The sequence below is a fragment of the Rhinolophus hipposideros genome (assembly GCF_964194185.1).
Source record: "Rhinolophus hipposideros genome assembly, chromosome: 10".
Lineage (NCBI taxonomy): Eukaryota > Metazoa > Chordata > Mammalia > Chiroptera > Rhinolophidae > Rhinolophus > Rhinolophus hipposideros.
Window position 1 is genome coordinate 76,279,426 of NC_138056.1, and position 27,103 is coordinate 76,306,528.

Consider the following 27,103-nt stretch of genomic DNA (forward strand, 5'->3'; position numbering starts at 1 on the left):
AATATAGTATGTATGGCACATATATATGCTTTCAGCTGCCAGTAGATAATTCATCTGTGGAATTGCCTTACTACTTATTGGAAGTCAGCATCGTAATTACTTGTTTATACTGAGATGCATTCTGAGAAAAGGCAATGTAAAAGTGCATCTGTGCAGTGGAAATTCTTTTTATCCAATGAAGTGAAACTCAGATTTAATGTTCTTTTTGGGGGCCAAATAATAAAACCTGTCTACTTTCCAGTTTGGGCATGTAAGACTTGATAACATGTGGTGAGTATGGGACACTGATTGTTACTACAAAGAGAGGAAGGTGGTCAGCTTTATCTCCTGGAGTGGGGATGAGGACGTCTCCTCTTACTTTTCAGCAGTGAATGCCAGGAGATGAGTGCTGTGCCCTAGCAGTGAGAACTGCACGTTCCAAACTGTTTTTAGTTTTCCTACACAGACCACACTGTTTTATCCCTTTGGCCTCTGCTTATGCTGTTATGTCTCTTTGGAACACCCTTCACTTAGCCCCTTCTTTGCCTAGTTAACTCATGGTTTATTATGTTAAGGAGTATTTTATCTGGGGAAGCTCTCCCTACTATAGAATCCTGGGTATATAGCTTTATCTTTACAAAAGAAAGAGCGGAGTGATCCATTGGGGTGCCAAAAGGTTTGTTTATATATTTATCTGGAGAGGAAAAAAATAAGCTTTTCTACTATATGAGTTGACATGACACTCTCTCTTTGTCTCATATGTCAGTTGGACACTTGTTAAATACAATATGCAAAGAGCGGGAGTTTGTGAAACACAGAGGGGTCAGTATCATAATTACTTGTTTTACATCAGTATCCACACTTACTTGTTGGCTTTCAGCACACTGCAGTATATTTTAGTTTATGTGTACCTGGTTATCTTAAACATTCAAACTTTTTGGTTACTCTTGATGTTATAAGAAGCGTACTTTATTTAACTAAGTCTGAAGTTAACCATTTCCTCTGCCCTCCTTTTGTACAATATGAGAACCTTTGGAGCATTTAACTCAATTCACTTTTCCAACTCAAATGTTTTCATGCTCAGTATTTTAGTTTTATATTTTTATGCCTCCAACATTAGTTGTTACCCTTCCCCTGGGTAGCAATGCTTATGGTTTAAAAATACACCTGCACATTTACTCATGTGTTTGTCTTTCATGTGCCTCACTTTCTCCTTTTTGATTGTTTTCTTTTCAAAATACCACTTTTGTTAGTTCTTTCAGAGAGGGTATGTTAGAAAATACTTTGTTTTTGTTGGAAAAGGTTAGCTTAAATGTTAGTTTGGTTGGGTATGATGGTTTTCTTTGTTAATCTGAAGATAATTATCATACTGTCTTCCAGTGTGTATTGTTGCTGGTGTTAGTCAAATTGTCATTCTTTTGTAGTACTTTGTCTTTCTGATTTTCTCTGCAGAGGAAAAAATATACTGATTGGAGTGCATACTTCCTGTATCCAGGATTTGTCTCTTTCATCAGTACTGGAAAATTCTTAACATTGTTTTCTCCTTTGAAACTATAATTTAATATATGTTATCTTTTCATTTTGTTCTCCATGTTTTGTCGTCTCCATTTTCCATCCTTTTATTTCTGGGCTGTCTGTTTAATTCCTTAGATTTATCTTCCAATTAATCTCTACTACCCTCTTCTGTATCTAATTTACTATTAGATTTAAACTTCAGTGCCATTTTTCATTTAATAAGTTATATTTGTTTACTAATCTTCCCTAAAAATACTATCTTATTCTTTCTTATGTTTTTTTTTTCATTTCTTTCCAACATCTTTAATAAATTTTAACTTAATTATTTGAGTCTCTGCCACATACTTCTATTATCTGAATTTCTTGGGAATGTAAGTCGTTATGTGTTGTGTATGGATACTCTTTTTTATGATGGGTTGTTTCCTAATTTTGGATTCTGAAGTTATCTTCGGGCTGCCTTCCCCTGTGGAAATTCTGTGCTCTAGTTTGCAAATATGTCCCTCCATACCTGTTTTGTACTTGTTTGGCACCACAGGTATCCCAGGCTTGATTTAGCTTAATTTCCTGGGTTGGGGGTTCTCAGACCAACCAATATAAATAAACTTTCACCTGCTATTCTTCATTTAATTTGTTCTGAATTAGGTGTTTGTGTTTATACCCTTAGTTTCATATTATTGAGATTGGGAACTTTCATTTAAACATTGGGAATTAAATTCTAATTCAGTTGTGTTGTGCCTACTAATTCTGTGGAATAAGATTTGAACAATCTGAACGTAGATTCTTTGTCCTAGAAAGTTATTGAAGCTAGTAGATAGAAAAAGGAGTGAGGTTGTTTTGAAAAGTAGAAATGGTTTAGGCTAGCAGTTCTCAAACTGTGGTTGGAGGAAGGAACTCTTGATACTTGCAGGAATTATTTGAGGGCCCGTAAGAGTTTTTGTGGAGTTTTTTTTAATCTATTGCTCTTTACTGTCTTAGAAATTACAACTGAGAAATTTTTATAATAATTTAAAATATCAGCAAACTCATTACATCTCTACATAAAAGATTTTTTTATGTAAAATAAACTTTTCCAAAGTTAAAAAAAATTAGAAAGAGGCACTGTTCTATTTTTGCGAATCTCTTTAACATCTGGCTGAATAGAATTGAAGACAGCTGGATTCTCATAACAGCTTCTGAGTTTAATCTGTTTACTCAACTTGTTTCATTGAAGTAAGTATCTGAAGGAAATCTGGCTTCCCAGATTTAGACTGGGAAGAAAGAGTGGATATTCTTCTTTGATACTATACTAGAATTCAACCACTGATAATATCTTAAAGATTAGTTGCAATGTGGAATGCGAAACCACATCAGTGAACGTTTTGTTCTTTGTTATAATAAAATCCACTGATCCATCTTGCACGCTGAAAAGATCTTTTACTTATGTATTATTTTTTAAATAATTTTTTTATTGTTAAGGCTCATGGTTTGTTTATTTGGATAATACTTGTTCTGTGAGTTATGCAGATTTTCCTAATGGTGACCCATTTTATTTTATAATATCAAAACAGACTTCATATTTGTTAATTTTACTTTGGCAGTGCTCTCTAGCCAACGACCACCAGAGACATACTTGTTTTTAACAAATTACTTGTGACAGAAATTCAACCTTAAGTTTATCTTTGGCTTGCTCAAGATTAATTGGTTGTTCCTTTCTGAGATTTTTAGCTCTCAAGGTAGCAGCACTTACTATTGGTGTCTTGTCTTTTTTTTCTCTCTCTCTCTTTTTTTAATTAAAATCTGTTGGGGTGACAGTGGTTAGTAAAGTTACATAGATTTCAAGTGTACAATTCTGTAATACGTCATCTATATGTCACACTGTGTATTTACCATCCAGAGTCAGTTCTCCTTCCATCACCATATATTTGACCCCGTTTATCCTCATCTACTTTGTCTTTTGATGAGATACCTGTTTACCAGTGTTCCTTACATGCCATAGGTTTCTGTTTTGGAAGCATATAAAATTTGTTTTTTTATTTATGGTTCTATTCTCCCTTCAAATTATATTTAGGACATCTGTGAGCCTTTTCTCTCTCCTCCTTGCTTCTTAATCTGTGTGCATGTGTGCGCTCACGTACACACACTCAAATGTACCTTTCACTTATCTAGTTGATTCTCAGCTTATTCCCGAAATCTGGTTCTATCATTACAAGGTTACAAATACTGGTTTCCATAGATATTAAAGGTTGGCATGAGTTAATTAATTTATAGCCAAATCGTAGACAACAAAATACAGTTAAGAGTAATTCATTTGTCTCTTAGAGATGCCTATCAAAAGGAATGTTAAACTTACTAATGTTTTAAAACTTGTAAGATAGTCTCATTTAATTGCTTTGGAATGTGCCATAGTAATACAAAATTCTGTTAGTATCTGCAGTCTGCTGTTCTCTCTCTTGGTCCAGGGGAATTTTTACTGATTTCTTATATGCTTTTAAATTTATTTCTTTTTGAGGGCACTTTGGAGTTTCATTGCATTGTCTTTAACTGGAAATGTCTGCCTTGATTTATTAAATCTTTAATTATACCTCAGGCATTAACTTTTTCTTTAATTCCTGGAATCCATACCTGGTTACAATAGAAAATGCTATTTTATATCCCCCCTCCCCCCAAAAAACAAAACAAAACAAAAAAACCCAAAAGCAACCAGTCCCCCTGAAGTCTTTCTTACACTTTTCTCTGTTTCTCTCAGTCAAGAATATTTTTAAGCTTTGCTTTTTATAATTTGTATTACAGAAAAGTATAGGCACATTAAATATGCTGTTTCATACTCTTTCTGGCATGTTTTGAGGAAGACTTTGGGCATCTAATTCCTTTCCTCTCTAGTGAAAATCGCACACTGCTTGCTGTTTAGAGATTACTACCTTTTCTGACCAGTATTTAACTTGCTAGAGCCAGAAGACCCATCAGTTTCCATGACTGGATGCCTGGCAGCTATGGACCCTTAGTAATTTGTTACAACTTTTCTACATGTCTGCCTTTACTAAAAGAGCTCAGTACCAAGTAGCTTTGAGTGACAGAGAACAGGGAAATGTTTTCAAAACTTATTCAGAATTAAACATTGGCTCATTTAAATGGTTGGTATTGCCAAACGCATCCAATTCTGAAAGAAGTGAAATAAATGTGAAAGCTGTCTTTAGCTCATTAATGAAATGAAGGAAACGTTGTGAATATGAGGGTGAGCTGTCATGGGAAATTAAATGGAAATGAAAAATGTTAATAATCTTAAATTGGTTTTGCTATGCATACCAATTTTGAAATGTGTCAGGTTACACTGGCAGATGGGTGCTTATGAAGACTTTGACCTTCACAAGGAAGCAAACAGTTCATTTGACAATTGAGTGAATGTATCAACAATTTAACGAATGACATATATCATCTGTTTAATTCAGGAATTGGTGATCAGTGAACTGAAAAGAGTAAGAAGGAGGAATTTATGCTAAGCCTTGATATCTGAGTTGAGTTATGAACTTCTAGCATCTATACAGCTAAGCTCAACATCTCAAAGCAGTGTTGAAAGATCTTGGTTTGTTGTTCGTGTAGCAGGCTGGCCCAAGGAATTGGTTTACTTTTTTTAACTTCCCTGCCCAAATACTACTTAAAATATGTGTGTGTGTGTGTGTGTGTGTGTGTGTGTGTGTGTGTGTGTGTATGTATTTATATGTATAACTGACATCAAAAAAATGATATGATCTCAAAATTATTCATATGCTCTATTTTTGTTTCTGTCACTTTGTCAACGTAAATCATTCTATATACTTAGTTTTAGTGAAATACCATAATTTTATTTTACATTTTTAGATGTGTAATTTTCATGCAATATAGGCACAGATTTTAGCCATGTTTCCTATGTCCTTTCCTGTCCCCTGCCCTCCTCTAACACAATTGCAAAGAAACGTAATCATACAGTATATACTCTTTTATATCTGGTTTCTTTTGCTCAGCATAATGGTTGTTTGAGTAGTTATCTCATTTTTAATGCTGAGCTATAGTCCATTGTGTAGATCTTCCACAATTTCTTTATCTGTTTACTTGTTGATGGACATTTAAATTATTTCTACTTTTTACCAAGTATGAATAAAACTGTTGTGATCATTCACGTACAAATCTTTTAAGGACATTTGTGTTCATTTCTGTTGGGTAAATACCTAGGAATGGAATTGCTGGGTAGATGTATGTTTAACTTTAAAGCAGTGGTTCTCAACTGTTGGTGAATTTGGCAGTGTCTGGGGACATTTGGCAATGTCTAGAAATATTTTAATTATTTTAATTATCACACCTGAGAGTGAGTAGCAGTCCAGGAGACTGCTAAATGACGTACAATGCACAGGATAGCTCTGCACACAAAGAATTATTTGGTCCACAGTATCTATAATGCTGAGGTTGAGAATTTCTGCTTTAAACAGAACTTCCAAAGAATATTCCAAAGTGGTTGTATTGTATATCGGCAATATATGACAGCTTCCATTTGTTCATGTTTTGTATTTATGTTCATGAGTGATATTGGTCTGTAGTTTCCCAATGTCTTTAGTAGGTGTTGGTGTCAGGATTATGCTTGCCTCATAAAAGAAGTTTGATGTCTTTAAATTACTTTATCCTTAAATGATTGATAGACATCACTGGTGAAGCCAGTGGTGCCTGGAGAACTTTTGTGGGAAAATTTTAAATTATTAACTCAATTTTTTAAGTAGATATAGAGATACTCTTTATTTCCTTTTTGTGTTAATTTTTGTCAGTTTTGTCTTCTGGTTATTTATCCATTTAATCTAAGTTGTTATAAAGTAGTTTAGATACTTTCAGTTTACCTGTCTGCAGAGCCATTGATTCTTTTTGCTATTGTCTCCAATTTCCTGTCACTTCTACTTGACCGATTTTTTTTATTTTGGACGTTTTGTTTTTAAAATCTGGAATTTCTGCTTTTCCATTTGATTATATATTTTTTAACTTCCAATCTCTATTGAAATATCCATCTTTTTTTCCTCACTAAATTCATCTTTTCCTGTAGGCTTTCTTATGTATTTGTGATAGAAGATCCTCATCTAATAACTCCAGTCTCTGGATCATTTGTGGCTTGTCATTACTGCTTGGGTTTTCTCTTGACTAATGAACCACATTTTCCTATTTTTTTCATGTCTAATAATTTTTTATTGTATATTGTGTGTTCCAGATACTCTGTTATAGAGACTCTGGGTTTTGTGATATTCTATTGAAGAGTGTATTGTTCTACGAGAAAGTTAAGTTTCTGACAGTTCCCCTTGAATTTGTGTGGCTTCATTTTTGGCCTTATTAAGGAAGTTTTGTTATGGTTTTATCCTTATATTCAGAACTAAGTCCTAGAGCCTAGTCCTACATCCTTAGTCCTAGATCCATTCTGGAGTTTCAATGCAAAGTCCAAGGTATATATTAAGCTCTTTTAATTCGGTGGGACTCTAAGTTTTGTCTCTAAATTTTGTTTCTTTCAGTGAATAGCAACTGAGATCTCTACTCAGCTCTTTCAGTCTTCTAGATGTTGTTTCTCCTTGAGTCCTACAATCACAAGGCAGAATTTGTAGATTCTGCCAACAAACTATGTGTGTTTGGAAAGCAGATTTTTCTCCAGAGGTTGTAGGTGAGAACTTGGCCCAGCCAACATTTTGATTTCAGCCTTGTGATAACCCTGAGCAGAGAACTTGGCCATGCCGGCTAGATTTCTGACACACAGAATTGTGAGCTATTAAATGGGTGCTATTTTAAGTGGCTGGGTTTGTGGTAATTTGTTATACAGCAATAGAAAGCTAATGCAGTGGAGATTTCACCCACCATGATTTCATTTTTTCTTGATAATTCCCTTCAGTTTCTGCCTGATTTTGGTTGCTCTCTAGTGCCTTCAAATATTTGTTTTATATATTTTGTATAGAGTGTAAAATTGTCATTACCAGAGCTAGAACTCTCCATATCAATTTGAGGGTTTTCTTTTCATCTAAAAATTGTTTATATGGTCTTTATGACAGTTACATAGTATTTCATTGTGTTGAAGTACCATTCTCCTAAGGTTATCTATTTGGTTGTTTCTGTTTTTTTGCTATAAAAAAGCTGCAGAGATATCTTTAAATTGATATTTTGGTTCTGTTGATTTATTTACTTCAGACAGATTTGGAGTAGAACTTCTGGGTTAAAAGGATTAGAGGAAACCAAAAGCTTTTAGAGTGAGATGTGATGTGAGTTCACATTCTGATAAGCTGTTTACTTGCTGTGAGATGGGCAAGTTAACCTGTTTTCATCTTATGTGACAAAAGGTGAGAAAAACTATCCTTCAGGGTAGTTTGAGGTTTAAATTTTATGGTTTATGAAATGTACTGGGTAAAGAGTGGACACTTAATGGCAGATGACGAGATGAATATTGGGGCCATAGATATTGATGTGTTTTGTCATCTTGCTTTCCAGAAGTAAAATGCCAGTTTACAGCTAGCGTGCTTCATTGAATAGGTCTTCTATGTCACTAAAGAAACAAAGAGGGACAATTACAAATAGCAGCATACAGGACAGGGCAGCTGAGTTAAAGATGAAAGATCTGACTTTATAATACTACTAGGTACATGCTTGATGCTAAATCAGGTCTCCAAAAGATATAATTATCTTATTCTCCTGAGTTTGTATATAAAAAGGAAATCCTTTTGAAATGACTTAGAGGAGTGGTTTCTGGATTCTGCCCCGCCCCTTTTATCCTTCCCTTTAGTTCTAGTCTATTTGTTTATGCCAGCAAACTGTACTATCTGGTTTATTTCCAGTGTAGTTGCCACTTGAATAATCAGACATTCTAAGAAGCTTTGTATTGGAGGTCTTTATCAAGTGCTAATTGGATTTGTAATTTTCCTGGTTTACCACATCTTCCATAAATATAATTGTCTCTGTGTCCCAAGGGATGCTATTTTATTACAACACATTGAAATAATATATTCTTAGTATTCAACTCAAGCAATTTATTAACATGGATGCCTAAATTATATTGTTGGAAAACATTTCTGTTACTGACAACTTGCTCTATTTTTATTTAGATGGGGCAGTAAATAAAGGTACTTAATTTACATAAGCCTATTAAATGAAAGTCTCATTCTCAAGAGGAAGGAAAATAATTGTAAATGCAGTTTACAAGTACTGACATCTGATCCACTTACAAAGAGACTCATTTAGTGGAATTGGACTGAATGAAAAAACTTCAGTTTTGTAACATTGTTTTTGATATATACCAAATGGTATTTGTAATACTGTGCTGCATGAAGAGATTAGCTCTCTTCTTACTAACCCTTTCTCTTCTCTCTTCTTACCCTCAGAGGGTAAAAGAAGAAAGAGGGTTGTTTTGCTTTCCAGAGTGGTTCTATCAATTTATAGTTGAAATAGCTTCCCTTTAAAAGGGAAGCAAAGAGTCTGCCAGTTATCGAAAGTTCTAAAAGTGTAGTTAATGTTGCAAACCAAAGAGTCATCTCTTGGCATTGTTTACTTTCTTGGATGAATAATTTGTAGACATTTTTCCCCCCTGGTTGAAATAAAATTAGCAAGAGAATATGAATGGGACAACTGAATTGTTCTATTTTTAATTTCTCTTTAAAAGTTTTAAAAAGTTGCTTCTGTGACATTTAAGAACTTTGTTTCTGTTGGCCATTGGGAGTTAAGATCACAGCCATCAGAAGAGATTATTCTCAAGTACTGGCTTTGACCTCCACCAGGTCCTTTTTCTCCTTGAGAAAGCCACTGGCAGATTCAGCTAATGCAGATCATGTTCATTTGTTTAAAGGCTTGTAGCCTTAGGGGGAAAATATAACATGTCAGCGCTTGCAATTAATTTCTGACAAGTTCAGGTGATGACTTTGATACATCAGTCTGTATGGTATAGGTATTGGCCTTGGTCACCTTAGAAACCACCTTTTTTTCCTTTGGTTTCTGCTTAAGAATTGTGATTCTTACAGACAATTCTGCAGAACATTTTCATATTTGAATTTAGATGTAGAGGACTCCACTTCTTCAGAGAAAGAGTAAGCCTAAAATTCTTCTGTCAATTCATTATGGAGTCATTTTTGAACACCTTCTGGATACGGTTAAAATTTATATGATCAATTTTTCTCATCTGCAATTAAATTCTAGTTAGCTTATTTCTAAATCACTTTAGATTCTGCAGTTTCATTTCCTCAGGATCACTTTCTGCTTGCTTCTGTTCAATACATTTTATTAATTTGTTGGTAGTGTACTTTAGGCCACATGATTCATGCATCATATTATCCTCGTAACTGCTGTTTTTATATGTTTGTACATTATTTTTATGAAAACAATTAATTTGGCTAATCCTATGGAGAGAACTGAATAATCTTTTGCTCAACTGTACCATCATTACAGTTACGAATGAAAACTTCTCTTTATAGTGACCTTGTTTGCAGTCTCTCTCAGCCAGTAGTAGACTTGGATCAAATCTTCCTGAGAGCATTAGAGTGGGAGGGGATGGGGGCGGACTCTTGGGAACAGAGAAAGAAAACCAACAAAAGAGAGGGATAGAAGGAAAGCCAGAGGGAGAGTATGGTTGGCTCTCTGTATTGGTACATTTTGCATCTGTGGATTCAACTGACTGTGGAACCAAAGTATTTGAAAAAAATGTTACAGTGTTGCCGGTATAGTTAGTACTATGTATTTAGAACTAAGATGATTGCGTCTGTACTGAACATGTACAGATGTTTTTTCTTGTCCTTATTCTCTAAACAGTAGGATACCACAACTATTTATATAACATTTACATTGTATTAGGTATCGTAAGTAATTTAGAGATGATAGAAAGTATATGGGAGAATGTGCATAGATTACATGCAAATACGCCATTTTATGTAAGAGATTTCAGCATTTGTGAGTTTTATTGAACCAATTCCCCACAGATAACGAGGGATGACTGAATCAAGAAAGAGGGGTCAGTGATACCCAATTCTGCCTGACAGGTTAATTAATTTCTTCTAGATCCATCCCCTCCTTCCTGCTCACTGTTGTGGCCTGAGTTTCGGTCATTCCTCTACTCTCACACATATGCTCTGTCTCAATTATTCTTTTTCATGGTCTGCAACATAATGAATTCTTGATCAACCTTTTAAAATGAGATTATTCATTGCTACTTTAAAATCATTTCCTAGCTCCCATTCACTGATTTTCTTCTGTCAGGTAGAGGCTTCCGTCAGTGAACTTCCCATAACATTAGAATTGTCTCTGTTACCATTTTTCCCATTAGACTGTGAACTTTGTAACATAGGAACTGTTTTAATTATTTTTTGACATTATTCCAAACATACAGTTTGGCATTAATGGAAGCTTAAAAATAATCAAGAAAGATATACAAAGACTTAGAAGGGGTCATTAATTTTAGCAATGAGGCAATAATTGTCATTTTTTCCAGAGCAATTTTAATAAAATAGTGGAGCTGGAAGCCATATTAGAGTGGATTGGTAAATGAATGGAAGAGATGAGTGGACATAAAAGGTAGTGGGTGGGAGTGGATGCTGTGGTTGGCAGGGAAAGGAATATATAATGCAGAGTCTTATACGTTGAGATGTGAACATGTTTAAAGGCCTAAGAAAAGGAATCCTTGAACCTCATCGAAGAGAATGGGGACAATGAAGAGCAGAGGGTTCAGGACGAGTTGGAGCGATCACATCCAAGATAAGGGGAGAGGTGAGCCTTGGAAGTAACAAGCTGTCCACATTCCTTTGAAACCAAAATGAAGAGTGGTCAAAACAGTGGACTTAGAATTGAATCTGGGGACAGAATCTTTCATTTATTTTTAAGAGGCTAATTCACTTTATTTTTCTTGTATAAAAACTATGTGGTAGCCCCAGCTAGAGCCTGGGTCTTCTGCTTGGAGACCCTGATGTAGGTCTTAATGATGATAAGTGAATTCCTGAAAGGGAGACTTGGTGAACACAGTTTCTTTCCAGAGGTTGGAGGTGAAATAGCTATAGGTCTTAGTTGCCCAGGGAGGCAGTGCAACCCCTGGCTGAGGTGTAGCCCTCATTAATACTGGCCATCAGCAGGGGCTGCTTGGGCACAGGGGCCTAGACGGTACCAGTCCCCTGGGCTCTGGTACAGCAGCCAGGCACTTTGCAGTTGACGGCATTTCCCCAGTAGCCTCGCTGCATGGGGATGATGGAGAGGTTGGCCAGCGTGATGGCCGCACAGATGGCAGTGACTATCTCCTTGGAGAGCTTAGTACCTAAGCCGACATGTCTGTTGGGATCCCAGATGATGAATGCCTTGAACCTGGTCCCCTGGCTAGTGCAGGTCTGCTTTCCATAGGCATAATCTTCAAAACCTCATTCTTGAGGGATATCGCCAGGAAAATGTCTGCGATCTCAGACTCCTTGATGGGCAGGGAGAAGAGATAGATCCCTTCCAGGGACTTGATCTGCATGTCCTGAGCAGGCGGCTTAGCTTGTTCTCGGCCATGCCTCCGTGAGCTCCATGGCTGTGACCCTCACCCCGACGTTACTGCTAGAGCTTGTGAAAGCCACCTTGGCATGCTATTCCAGGGCTCCCCTAGTGCTGTCACCCACCATTTGGTGTTTTTTCAGAGAAGAAAAGCAGAATGCTTTGAATCAGGTGCTTCCTGCACACGTTGTACCATGAATCAAAGCCAAAGTTTAGGACTGTCCACTAAAAGCACAGATTGGTGCCCCTGCTTTCAGTGTGTTTAGGTAGTTTGAATTGATGAGCAGAACAAAGAAGGGTATATCGTGTGTGTGTGTGTGTGTGTGTGTGTATGTGATATATATCATACAGTGTTTCATTTTAGTTTTTGAGAATGTCATTTATTTCAGACTAATATGATAGGTATATCTGGAAGATAGCTCTTAAAACACTTGTAAAAGATATATGTGCAAGATGATATTGTCTTGTATACTGGTGGGTCATTCAGTTTCAAAGAAAAATGTCTAGCCATTTGGAAAGGTGAGTGAGCAGACACCTATCTATCTGTTCAAATATTCATATAAGCTGAGGGAAAAGATCTTTTCATATACAGCGAAATGACATCATTCTTTGCTAGCTCAGATAAAATTGGCTTGTCCCTTGTCAGCAGAATGACTGTAGTTCTGCTTCCTGTTTATAAAGCCAAACTTTCATCTTGAAAATTGTATCACCAGGTATAACATGTAGCATAATTTTCACTGCCAGTAACAGAAAACAATAAGAAGTGGCTTAAAAAAAATGAGGAAAATTTGTCATTTTACATGAGAAATCTGGGTGACAGTTCTAGCGTCGATTAATTTAACAATGTTGTCAAAATCAAAGGTCTGTCCATCTTTCTGCTCTGATAACCTCCATTCCTATTGAGTTGACTTTTGTCCTTAGGCTGTCCCCTAATAATTAGAATATACTATAACTCCCGACCAGTTAAATCAGAACGGGAGAGGGGGTGCCCAGACATTGGTGTTTTAAAAGCTTCCAGTTGATTCCATTGTACAGCTCCCTAGGACTGTGAACACTGAGTTAAACCAAGTAAGATTCACCCTGGGGATTATGAACCCAGAACCCCCGAAGCACGTGGGCCATTCAGTAGCTGAAGACAGCAGTTCTTTCAGCAAGGAGTAAGGGGGAGGGATTCACCAATAGTGTCTGACCTGCTACAGATGATTTAAAGTTTAAAGGAAACACTGTGTTTTAAATTCATGCATAATCACTATTATCACTTAAAAAAGAGCAGTATGAATTGTTCCTACACCTTGCCTTAGAAACAAAGCCCCAGATAGGCAGTTTTATTATTAGCCCAGTGAACTACAAAGAGAATGTTTTGGCTAGGAAGGAAGCCAGGGGTATTAAAACATACACTCTAGTCATTTTGTGTGCAGATAAACATCAATCTTTTAGGTAAATATAATCGTCCATGTTGGTTTGTCTCAGGATGTAGCCAATTTTTGATTAATCACAAGTGAGTCTCTTTTTAATGGGTTACATGACGTGTGCTCTTTGTTGTAGTTTGCGTGTTATTTTCAAATGCGTTCTGCCTTCAGCAGCACGTGCCAAAGAGAGGTTATTACCCTCCCTCCTAGACTCGTCTTGGTTCACGGCTCTGTCACGTTCCAGAGGATCTAGGCTTAGTCACGTGCAGTAGTGGCCAGGACGTGTCAGCGGTGTTCGTATAGTGTGTCTGGAAGTCCGTTGCCTCGTGGCTCTTGCAGATGTTCTGCCACTCGAGGGTCTCCTTTGCTTTGACTCTTGAAATACCATCTAAATAATTCCTTCCTCCCCGTCCCTCTGCCCACTCATATGTTTTTCAGTCTCTCTGTTTAATTTATTCCTAATAGTGCTGCTGGACTTACCATAAAATGTAGTATCATTTTTGCATTGCCCTGATGGCGCCCACTTATCTACAGAATAAAAATCCAATGTGGTAGATTGTTTTTTCTAAGATAGTCAGAAAACTGTCTCCCATCTCACACACTGCTTTGTAATGTGAGTTGACACTCGCATTAGTATGTGAGGTCTGTGTCCCTCCACTAGAATCTGGGCAGGCTTGTCACTAATGTGACCTCCTAGACCATGTCATAAAAAGTGATAGGGCTTCTTATAGAACCGAAGCCACCATACTTTGAGCGAGATCCCGACACCTTGCCTGCAGCCCTAGCTGGGCTCCCCCCCTCCAGCCAGCACCAGTTTGCTGCCATGTGAGTGATCTTAAAAGTGGATCCTGCAGCCCTCAGTCACGCTGCCCCAGCTGATCTACTGGAACATGGAGAAGCCATCCCTGCCAAGTCCTGCCGGAAATGGAAACTCATGGGGAAAAAAAAGATTATTTGTATTTAAAGTGACTACATTTTCCTTTTTAAAATCAGATGTAATGAAGTATAAGGTACATCAAGTTCAGTCATGTTCAGTATACAATTCAGTGAATTTTGACAAGTATTTGCTTGCAGTCTTTTCACACTCTCATAATCAAGACAGAACATTTTCATTATTTCTAAAAGTTCTCTTTTACACCTTTGCATCCGTCCCCCGTCACGATCCTCAGCCCCTGGGAGCTGTGGATCTGCTTTCTATAACTAGAGTTTTGCCTTTCCCAGAACGGAAAACTTCGCTATTAAACATAAGCCTGTTTATGAATATTCAAGTTCAAGGCTTTTTGTGAACATTGTTTTTCATTTCTCTTGAATAAAAACTAAAGTATTTAACAGTACAGTGAGATTGCTGTGTTGTTACGTGATAGTATATGCTTAATATTTTGAACTCCCAAACTGGTTTCCACAGTGGTTTACCCAGCAGTGTGAGTTCAGTTGCCCTGTGTTTTTGCCAGTTCTTGTTACTGCCATCTTTTAAAGAATGTCTTAGCCATTCCTGTGGGTGTGAAGACATCTCATTGCTGTTTTAATTTCCGTAGTGACTAATGATGTTGACGTCCTTCATGTGTTTATTTGCCATTTGTATGTCTTCTTTGATGAAGTATTTATTCAAATCTTCTGCCATTTAAAAAAAATGGGTTGTTTATATTTATAATACTTAGTTTAAGATTCTTTATGTATTTGGGGTATGATACATAGTTTGTAAGTATTTCCTCCCATTCTTTGGATTGTCTTTTCACTTTCTTGATGGAAATAAAGTAGACAGTTCTTCATTTGATGAAAGTCCAGTTTTTAAATTTTTAAAATTTTGTGGTTCTTTTCTGTTTTATCTAAACAAACAAACAAACAAACAAACAAACAAAACCTTTGCCCAAACAATGTCACAGAGATTTTCTCCTGTGTTTTCTTCTAGAAGCTTTATACTTTTAACTCTTGCGTTAGGTGTATGACCCATTTTGAGTTAATTTTTGTATACGGTGTGCGGGAAGTTTCAAAGTTCATTTCTTTGCATATGGATATCAGATTTGTTGAAAAGACCATCTTATTGATTTACCTTGGCTCCTTTTGTGAAAATCAGAAATTAACCATATTCATAAGGGTACACGACTATCGGGTATATTTCTGGAGTGTGTATTCTGTCCCCTTGATTATCAGTCTATCCTTGTGCCGATATTACGTTCTCTTGATTACCATAGTTCTCAGTCTTGCAATCTGTTAGTATATAAGTCCTCCAACATTTGTTCTTTTTTCAATATTGTTCTAACACTTCTAGGTTCTTTGCATTTTCTTACACATTTTATAATTTTTTAAATTACTGTGAAAATATTGCTAGAATTTGTATGGGAATTGCATTGAATTTATTGATTGATTTGCGGCCAGTCTGCTACATACTGCCCTCACACTCGGACCCGGCAGTACAAGCAGCATTATCAAGCAGTACATTTCTTGTCTTCACAGGGGTCAGTGCCATGCACGGACATCTTTACTTCAGAAAAATAGCTCATGTTAGTTCCAGGCATGCTGTAATTAACCCACGTCCCTAAATTTTTTTTGTCCTATTATAATTGGTATTTCTAAAAATTTCTATTTCCAATTGTATATTACTTTTATATGGAAATAAAAACATCATATTGACCTTGTATCCTGTGACCTTGCTAACTCACTTGCTAGTTTTAGTAGCTTTTTAGTAGATTTCTTAGGCATCTTCTCATTGAAAATTATGTAATTCTTGATTAAGGATAGTTTTTCTTCACTCTTACCAATCTGTATGCCTTTGATTTCTTTTTCTTGCCTTGCTGCACTGGCTAAGAATTCTTGAACAATGTTGACTAAAAGTGATGACAGCCTTTTTTTCTGATCTTAGAGTAAAGCATTCAGTATCTCAGCATTAAGTACGATGCTACCTCTAGGAGTTTTGTAGATGTTCTCCAAACTGAAGGAGTTCTTTTTCCTTCTATTCCCAGTTTTTATCATGAATGGCTTTTGAATTTCATCAGATGCCTTCTCTGCTGTCATTTAAGATAATCATTTGGTTTCTTTGGGGTGGTGGGGAATCATCTGTTACCTGGTGAACTATATTGATTTTTGAATGTTAAACTAGCTTTGTGTTCCTTGGACTATACCTTTTTTTGACCATGATTCTTTTTATATATTAGCTTGGTTCAAGTTGCAAATATTCTGTTAAGGATTTTTACGTCTGTGTTTATGAGACATACTAGTCTGTACTTTTCTTTCCCTCCCTCCCTTCCTCCCTCCCTCCATCCTTCTTTTCCTCCGTCCTTCCGTCCCTCCCTTCCTTTTTGTAATGTCTGTCTGGTTTGGGTATCAGGGTAGTGCTTGACTCACAGAATGATTTGGAGAGTGTTCCTTTAGTATTTTGCACAAGTTTGTGTAATGTTACTATTTATTTCTTAAATGTTTGGTACAATTCACCAGTGAAGCCATCTGTGCCTGCGAATTTCCTTTGCTGGGTAGGTTTTTCAACAAATTGCTTTTCTCATTTATTTTTTTCTTGAATGACCTAAAGTAGTTTGTACACTTCAAGAAATTACTGAAGTTACTGAATTTATTGACATAAGTTGTTAGTAATGTTCTCTTATTAGCATTTTAATGTCTGTATGAGCTATAGTGATCTCTTTCTCATGTCTGATATTATGAATCTCTTTTTTTCCTAGAAAAAAAAAAGGCTTTTCAATTTTATTGACCTTTCAAATAGCCAGTTTTGGATTCATTGACTTTCAATGAAAACATTGTATGTTTTTTGTTTTGTGTTGGCAGAACTATCCTTGTTCCTCATGGCCTTTATAGTATAGCTCCATTGTGTTTTAGTTGAATGTATACTTGTGTTTTGCGCCTTTACCTTCCAGTGAACAGTATGCTTTTTTGGGGACAATTGTTATTCATCTTTGTCATTTCCACAATCTTGAATTAATTTGGACTCAGTAAAATAAGTTGACATACCGTGTTTCCCTGAAAATAAGACCTAGCTGGACAATGAGCTGTAATGCATCTTTTGGAGCAAAAATTAATATAAGACCCGGTATTATATTATATAGACCCGGTATTATATTTATATTACATTATATTATATTATACCCGGTCTTATTTTATTATATAATATTTATATATTACATTAATATATTTTAATATAATATATATTAATTTTGGCTCCATAAGACGCATTGTGCAGCTTAGGTCTTATTTTCAGGGAAACACGGTATTATTCTGGTAACTGTCTCATATAAAATTCAATAGTAAGTTAAAACAAAAAGGCATAGAATTCTCATGATCTGATGAGAAATTTAGCCTTTTTTATAAAAAAACAGTTTGTCTCTGTAGTGACATAAATATTTCAGTTTTATAATTCACATTCTCGGTATGCTTTAGATGATTCTGGTCTCATTTTCTTTTGGTATATAAAAGGAGAAGGGTTCTTTTCGTACCTTTATCTGATTTAGGGCTTTCTTTTAACCTCTCACCAAGCCTTTGTCCCATGCTTGCACTGGAGGCGAATGCAAAGGAATCCACAGTAGGCTATAATAAAATATATAAATGATTTTCTGTTACAAAAAGATCCAGGAGATAAGAGCTCAATCTAGTAATTATGGGCTTACCTAGTACATTTAACATATGACTGGAGTTAGTACAATTTTATTTCTAAAACTTTCAGAATTGCATCTATTATGTAATTTAGATGCAATGAGGAGAGCTATGTCATTATCACTGCACCTCAAATTCTGGAGGAGCGTAAATGCTCCCACTATTGCTCGGCCAACAAAAAGTAACAGAACAGTGGTTATTGCTGACCTTTTCAGATCTTTTTAGATGAGGAAAGGTATAAATAAATAAAGCAATTCTTTGATTCCTGGTAAATAGTCTGGAGGCTGAAGAGCAGTAAAAAGGACCTCATTCTGCATCTTGTGCAGTTTACAGCCCCTTGATCTCCTTGCTCATCCACTCTTTATCCCAAGGGAGCAGACTCAGGCTGCATTATTCCTCGTACCCATGCTAGAAACTTTAGCAACTTCATCATTCAACTGATTCCTTGAATTTTCTTATCTTTAAACTTTTCTAAGCTGTTTCACTTGACTCCCTACTTCCAGCTCTCGCGCTCATCTGATATACTTTTATATATTGATGTCATATTAGTCTTGCTAAAAAATATTTTAATTACAGTTGACCCTTGAAGAATGCAAGGCTTAGGGGCGCTGACCCTCCTACACAGTCAAAAATCTACATGTAACATTTTACTCCCCGAATCACCTACCATTGACAGGAAGTTTTACCAGCAGCACAGTCAGTTGTTTAATACATAGTTTGTATATGTATTGTATACTGTATTCTTACAATAAAGTAAGCTGGAGAAAAGAAAATGTTATTCAGAAAATCATAAGGAAGAAAAAATACATTTACAGTATTTATTGAAAAAAACTCTGCGTATAAATGAACCTGAATAGTTCAAATCTGTGTTGATCAACGGTCAACTATATGTCACTGTTTTGCTCCCAAACTTTCAGTCCTTACAGAAGTTTAAACTCTTATTCTTCAATTCACTGTCAGTTTTCACCATTTCAGTCTTAATGAATTTATTATATCGTTTTTAAAATTGTTATTTTTATTTTGGCAAAACTCCCATAACATAAAATTTCTCATCTAACCATTTTCAGTATAGTATATGAAGTGTGACAATTAAGTTTACAAACTCATCTTGGAAAAAGTGCTACATACCTCATTACTGAATATCACTATGGTCACCTTTGAAGTACTCCCTTTGGGAAGCTATGCACCGATGCCAGTGCCTAGTCCACCCTTCAAAGCAATTTTGGAACTCTTTTTCTGCAATGGGCATCAGAGCTCTCGTCATATTAACCCTGATGTCCTGAATGTCATCCAAATGTCTTCCTTTCAATATTTCCTTATCTTCGGTTAAAGAAAGAAGTCATTGGGGGCCAGATCAGGTGAGTAGGGAGGGTGTTCCAATACAGTTATTTGTTTACTGGCTGAAAACTCCCTCACAGACAGTGCCGTGTGAGCTGGTGCATTGTCGTGATGCAAGAGCCATGAATCGTTGGCGAAAAGTTCAGGTCGTCTAACTTTTTCATGCAGACTTTTCAGCACTTTCAAATAGTAAACTTGGTTGACTGTTTGTCCAGTTGGTACAAATTCATAATGAATAATCCCTCTGATATCAGAAAAGGATAGCAACAGCATTTAAACAAGTTCACGAACTTAGTTGTCAGACCTCATATTCACATGGGTGTACAACCAGTCTCCTCTTTTTCATCTTGCAAAATAGAAACTCTGTACTCGTTGAACAATAACTCCCCATTTCCTCTTCCATTCAGCTGTTGGCAACCACTGTTCTGCTTTGTTATTATGAATTTGGCTCCTCTAGATGCCTCATTGAAGTAGAATCATACAATACCAGTCTTTCTGCGACTGGCTGATTTCACTTAGCATGATGTCCGCAAGACGCATCCATGTTGTAGCATGTTTCAGAATTTCTTTTATTAACGCTGAATATCAGTTCTTCTTTTAAGAGCAGGTCCTTCATGGGGAGACAATTGAATATGTTAGAATATTAGATACCTCAGAAGAATTACTGTAGTTCTCAGATAAGGTGAGGAGGAAAAAAACCACAGATTCCCAGGCTTCTGAAGTTGCAACTTTACTTGACTTTTCTTGTGAAGGATAACAGAATATGCCACCCCAAAATATGCCATTTTGGCATAAGGATTATTTGGGTTTAAGCCACATAAAAAAACAACAGATGCAAGGTGTATTCTGACTGTTCTTTTTCATACTGAAAGCAAGAGGTAAAACTTCCATATGAAAGGTGCCCTATCTACAGCGGGAGCAAGTCATTGTGGTCACTAAATACGGGGAGTATGGGCTGAGAAAAACCTGCACAAATAAACCTTGTTAAACTAACTCTTATCTTCCTAGTCACTTTTGCACAATTAAGTGTGCTAGACATGTCCCTTTGTCTTGTCACATCGTTAGCACTTACTTTGCTGTCACCCTTTATCCACAGTTTCACTCCGATGGTTTCAGTTACCCACAGTTGATTGCATTCTGAAAATATTAAATGGAAAATTTCAGAAATAAACAATTCATAAGTTTTAAATTGCACTCCATTCTGAGTAGCATGATGAAATTTCACACTGTTACTCTCTATCCTACCTGGGCCGCGAATCATCCCTTTGTCTAGTGTATCCACGCTGTGCACGCTACTTGCCTCGTAGTCGTTTTGGTTATCAGATCCACTGTCACAGTATCACAATGCAAATAACCCTTGTTTTACTTGATAATGGCCCCAAAGCCATTTACATAACTTTTCCAGTATATTGTTATAGTTGTTCTATTTTATTATTGTTGTGAATTTCTTACTGTACTTAATTTATAAGTTAAATGTTATCATAGGTAAATATAAGTAGGAAAAGAACAGTATGTATAGGATTCGGTACTATCCGTGATTTAAGGAACCGCTGGGGGTCCCAGAACATATCCGCTATGGATAAGCGGGGAGTATTGTACTATTTGTCCAAACTAATGTGTAAGTTTTTGGCCCTAACTTTTTTGGGTCTTCATTTTTCTTGTGAAGGCTCCCATGTACATAAAAATTACTATGTAAAATACATATTCTTTCCATCTATTAATCTGTCTTGTTAGTTTAATTCTTAGGCTCAGCTAGATACACTAAAGTGGTACAGGAGAGATTGTACCTCCCCTATACTTGTTTCCCATTTATTGAGTTGCCTCTATTAGTAGTGCTTGGCTTTTCATAATATTTTTTGTTTAAGTAAAATTCCATTTTAGACCCAGTTTGTTTCCAGTTAATAAGTATGCTGATTCAGTAACTGTATCTGCTATCTTAAGTATAGCCTTTCCTTTGCAGTCTTTGTGATATATGTGGTTTTTCATTGCAGAGCTATTTAAATTGTAATGTAATGTCTCTTTTTGGACTCATGATAAACGAGGTGAACTGAAAAATATTTCTTTGTAGTTCTTTAAACCATTGATAGGAATGTGGGTGACAGAGTTTACTTTTCTTATTATATGATAAAACAATTTTCAATATAAAAAAGTTCAGGCTTTAATTTGAACACAACTTTTTTCTTGTCTTTGCTCTGTGGTAAATACAATCGTCTCTTGAAAAGGTAAATTCTTGGCCTCTGTGAACCAGAACCACCCTCAGAAGCTCTTCGGGACAAATCAGATCACTTCACACCTCCAGAGTGTCCTCTATCTTTTCTATAGGTGAATTCCAAAGTCCTTAGTGTGCCACACTAAGTGCTTTGCAATCTGATGTAAAAATCTAAATCCTTGTCCTGTGTCTAGCCAGACTCTAATTCTCTCATTCACTTTTACCTCTGCCTCCATTTCCACCAAATGACCTAGAATTCTCCGAATGTGGCATACTCTGTCCTTGGCCTAGCAAGTATGACTCTCCCTGCCTGGGATACCCTGTTCTTGTTTCTCTGTATCTGGTGAAATCTCACTATTTGATTGAGGCTTTTGTCTCCCAGGGTTCCTTATCTGAACCTGAGACCTCAGTGCTTTTGAGTGACTGTTTCTTAATTTTCCCATGAGTAGTATATGAATATTATCATTCTAGATGTTAATTCACTACCTTCAATGGATGCCTTAGGGCATTAGGGATTAATTTTCTTTTGAGACTCCCGTTGAGTAAGATCTGGTCTTACAAACCCCCACTGAGTTTGTTTCCTTCTATTGCCCTTGCACAGATTTCACACTCCTCTAGAGCATTTGTCACATTATAATTATTTGTTTACATAGGCAGCATCTCCTTTAGGCTGGGCTTCTAGAGAACAGATATAATATCTGTCTTATACATTCCCACACCCAGGACTCAGCACCACGCGTGATGCAGAGCTGATGTTTGATGTTCAATAAATGTTGGTGGAATATAGATAGAGATCCTGAGAAGATTATATTGACTTTCTAAAAGTGGTTCAGCTTCATTTTTTTCAGCAAGACTATAGTTCACATTGTTTCTTCCCTTTTCTAATTTATTTCTGCATGTGATTTCTTCTTTAAAATGATTACCTTAATATTTTCTACCTTGTTCTCCAGTTGGCTATCTATTACAGTTCAGCAGTTTCTTGTTCCTTGTACCTCTGTGGATGCTTTTCCTGCCCAAACAGAACTAAATGTTCCCAGTAAGACTCTATTGATAAGAATTTTTAGAACTCTAGTGTCATATTTAAAAGAAATTAAATTTTTGTGATTAATTGACAGTCATATGGAAAATCAAATGAGATAATGCTTTTGCCTCATTTTATCGGGCAAAAATATGGCTGAACCATTTATTTGAATAATGTTTTTGTAGTATGTATAGTTTGTGTTATCCATTCCATTTTCTGAGTTGATAATTTTTACTATACATTATAATTATCCTCTGAGTGTTTGCTCTATAAATTGATTTCTCATATAGGTGATGATAAAGGAATTTTTCTCCTTTTTTTTTTTTTTTGCATCCCTGTTTGTTCAATATAGAGAGATGGAAGTGGATATTTGTTATTTGATTTTATTTTGTCAGATATATGCTGTGTTCATAAAGAGTTAATCCTTTGAGTTGGTAGAACCACAGACTGTGCGTACCTTCAGACGTATAAAATGTAAAGATGTGTGCACCTCTTAAACACCTCTTTCCCAGACTTTGGAGGGTGATTCTCTTCATAGAAAGACCCTGTATTTGTTAGATGATGTACTTTGGAGTGTCCGAATAAGTACTTTGAATCTCAGAGTGTGATTGTTTCAAATTTAAGGAAATGTTTAACTAGATCGTAGTTTTCTAACAATATTAGAATAAAAAAAAATTATATTCACTACTCCTTACCTGCCTGAACTATGAAGAGAAAGGACAGATTGACTTTTGTAAACTGCTATAAAATCAGCAGTAGGTTTCTATTCTGTTGGCTTGTCCTTATCATCTCCTTAAAGCTTGAGATAAGTGTGTGTTTTGAATGTATTATTGAGAACCATGTTTTCAAAATGTCTGAACTTGTGAAATGTTAAAGGATTCCAGGATTGGCAATAGCTTGGTGTGTGTAGAGAGAACTCTGCTGGATTAGAGATCAGAAAACCTATGACTCCTGCACATTGTCTCTCTCTGTGTACCCTGTTGTTCAAATCAAGTAAAAGCACAAATGGATAGATAGATAGATAGATAGATAGATAGATAGATAGATAGATAGACGACTATATATATATATATGTATATATATATATATATATAGTCTCTCGTTGGTCTTATTTAATTTGACTTTAGTGTATTCATAATACTACTTTCAGGTGTACTGCATAGTGCTTAGACATGTGTGTAATTTGTGCAGTGACCCCCCTGCCTAGTCTAGTACCCATCTGGTACATTATATAGTTAGTACAACAAATGGAAATATTGATAGCCTGTTATGGTACAAATGTGAAGTGGCATTAGTTTCTGTGTTTGATTGCTATGGTATTATTAAATCAGCTCCCATTTTCTTCTGCAAGAATACATTCTGCACACTTTTCTTGCCCCTTTGTAATGTATCCAGCCACTAAAAGCAGTAGCCCCTTCCCCATTTCCTCATAACAATTTAAGTGGGTTTTTTGTTTGTTTGTTTGTTTGTGTTTGCTAGACACTGCTACGTAAAAACAGAACTAGTAACTGGCAAAGTTATAATAGAATTCAAATCTCGGTCCTTTTGACTCCTGAGCCTGTGCCTCTAACCAATATATATGCTATCAACAATCAACATTCTTTTACTATCAACAGTATAGTGGTGATCTTGAGAATCTTATTATTCAGAGATACCTGTTAAAAGGGAGCTGTGGGACGTTTGAAAAAAGAAAAATATAGACATTCTCAACGTGGCAATGTTTTAGTAGGTTTATTTGTAGTCAAAACCCAAAAAGTAGAATTAGTATGTGTTGAGTACAGTGTGGCCTGTTGTGGGTCAAGTGGAACTCATCACTGCTCTGTTCAGAAAACTCAAATGTATGTGTGTTGGTAAGTCTGGAACATCCAGTTAATAGTGCATTTATATGATTTGAAATGTACTAAATCCAGTAATACTGCAACTTGAAAAATGCCAGGTGTGCTTTTGCTTCTTTTAAACCAATCTTTAAAATATTTCTTAGTCTTCTTTTGTTTATGTATAAGAAAGAAGATTCACCTGACTTCTTTCACAAAATTTATGATTACGAGATAGCTGCATATTATTTCCCTTCAGGAATATGTCATTCTCTCAGGTCTGGTTCAGTAATGCTTAGAACAAATTGCTTTTCTTTTGTAATTTTCAGAACTTTATTCTCTAGGAGATTTTAAAGAGCTAATTAAAAGATTCCTAGAGTTAGTTGTCTACATTGCAGGGAGACATATATGTACTTTTTTTTATATGTGCACTTCAATGACAGTGTCCCCCCCTCACCCCTAATAACAAAGGGAATTTTTGAATGAGGGAGTGCTAACATAGGATATTTATCTCATGAAATTATCTTTCCAGACTTGAAATTTAATTACATCAATCCCTCAGACTTGGATATAGACACAAGTCCTAACTACTTTCAGCAGAAGCAAGCTATAAAATTAATGTCTGCATTTATCATTTTTATGTAAATCCAACACAGAAAAACACAGTTCCCAGAAAAGGCCATCAGATTTGAATTTATTCTCTAGACCTGATACTTTGCTATTACAGAAACATAATGTCTCCAACAACGTTTTCATTTTCATGTTTTTGGCTGCTTATTTCAGTTTCCTATACTTTTTCTTTCTTACTTTTCAAACAAATGATTCTTTACCAGCAGCATTCTTTCAAGATATCAAACTTGGTTCAATGTTGCAAGTTTTCTACATTTGTTACTAAGGGTTATTTACACCCAGATGAATAATATTACCCAGGAGCAGTATTTTAGAACTTTCAATGGTCTTTGTTTTTCTTTATCATTGCTGTTCTCCTTATTAGTTCTCTGAGGCATGTATTATGTAAGTCAAAGTTATCTTTTATGGTCGTGTATAATATACTTAATATGTAGTTTTATATTCTCATTCTTTTATATTTTTGAGGTAAGTGCATTTCAGATATTAATTTCATTAGGAAGTTTTGATTTTTAATAATCTTTTGTTTATAAACTAATCTCTAGGTAACAGAAACTGAGAAAGCAAATGCTCATATGTTGGAAATATCTTTGGTTATTACCCATGGACTGGTTTCCTTTTGCTAACCTGTGAGGATCACATGAAATAGTCTCATTCCTTTGATATTTTCTTACTTGCAAGTTCTATAGCTCCTCATCCCTTTGTAGAATACGGTACTGCAAATGGGTCTCTTTCCAAGGCAATTTCCAGCTCTTTATTTGTGTGTATGTGGATTTTTTTTTTGCCTGTTTGTTATCATAGGATTGAAATTTAAGTAGGCCAGAAAGATCAGATTCTCACAGTTAATTCAATAAGCATTTATTGAGGGCATCGTATATTGTGTTAGTCCAAGTACATCAAAGAAATAAAAATAAAATCAAACTAGAGAGCTGTTCGAAGGTAATGCATTAGATTTCTATTGCTGCATAACAAATTTCCACAAATATAGCAGCTTAAAACAACACACATTTATTATCTTATGTTTTCTGTGATTCAAGAAGGAGTCTGGGCACAGCTTAGCTGGGTGCCTTTCTAAGGGTCTCAGAAGACTGAAATTAGGGTGTTGGCCAGTCTGCATTCTCATCTAGGGACTTGAATGAAGAATCCCTGTCCTGTGGGGGACCCTGCTCGCTGCGCCATTTGTCGTGCAGGGTCTCAGCTCCCACTCCCCGCCCGAGAACGCAGGACACGGTAAGGCCAAAAAGGAACACCCATGGAGCCATAGATAGGGGAGTCAAACCAATATATTCTCGCTGGCGGCTGGGCTGGAGACACAGGAAGCAGGATCTACATAATCTGCCTAACAGCAGTCCGCGCTTGCCAGCCACCATCTTCTTGCTAGCCCCCATTCCTTTCTGCTAGCGTAGCCACAGCCGTTATATTAGTGGCCAATGGCCTACGGGTTACAGCTGACGGCCAACTAGCCACAGCTGCTGGCATCTGATCACAGTTGATGACCATTTACTACCCGAGCCAGCACCTTTCTATTGTGAGGCCGAGAGCCTGGAAACTGCCTTTAGGGGTTCTGTCCCCACAATCCCCTTCTGAGCTCATTCAAGTTGTGGGCAGAATTTCTTTGGCAGCAGTATGACTTAGGGCCCCTGCTTTTTGCTCGCTGTTGCCTGGGGACCGTTCTCAGCTCATACAGGCTGTACACACTTCCTTGCTGTCATGCAGGGTGTCATGCGGGGTCTCTGGTCTCGTTCCCCACATAAGAATGCAGGACATGGTGAGGCCAAAAAGGAACACCCACGGAGCCATAGATAGGGGAGTCATACCACTATAGTCTCACTGGCGGCTGGGTTGGAGACACAGGAATCAGGAGCCACACTATCCGCAGCCTGCCATCCACTTCTCTGCCAACCAATCTCACTTGCTAGCTGCAAGCTGCCTTAATAAATAACTACAATCCTCTCTTGCTCGCTCAGCCACCATCTTCTTGCTAGCCCCCATTTTCTGTTAGCATAGCCACAGCAGTTATATTAGTGGCCAATGGCTCACTGGTTACAGCTGACGGCCAACTGGCCATAGCTGATGGCCATCCAGTCACAGTTGATGGCCATTAACTATCCGAGTGAGCACTTTTCCATGT

At 36.5% G+C, this 27,103-nt stretch overlaps 1 protein-coding gene and 1 pseudogene across 3 annotated transcripts in view; one reads left to right on the forward strand and one right to left on the reverse strand.

Moving 5' to 3' along the window:
• DDX10 (DEAD-box helicase 10) overlaps positions 1–27,103 on the forward strand; it is a 276,044-nt gene that overhangs the window by 104,937 nt on the left and 144,004 nt on the right. The gene's annotated exons all lie outside the window — the stretch shown is intronic.
• On the reverse strand, positions 11,370–11,941 carry LOC308504158 (small ribosomal subunit protein uS5-like; annotated as a pseudogene). Its single transcript has one exon. The product of its transcript is annotated as a small ribosomal subunit protein uS5-like (transcript).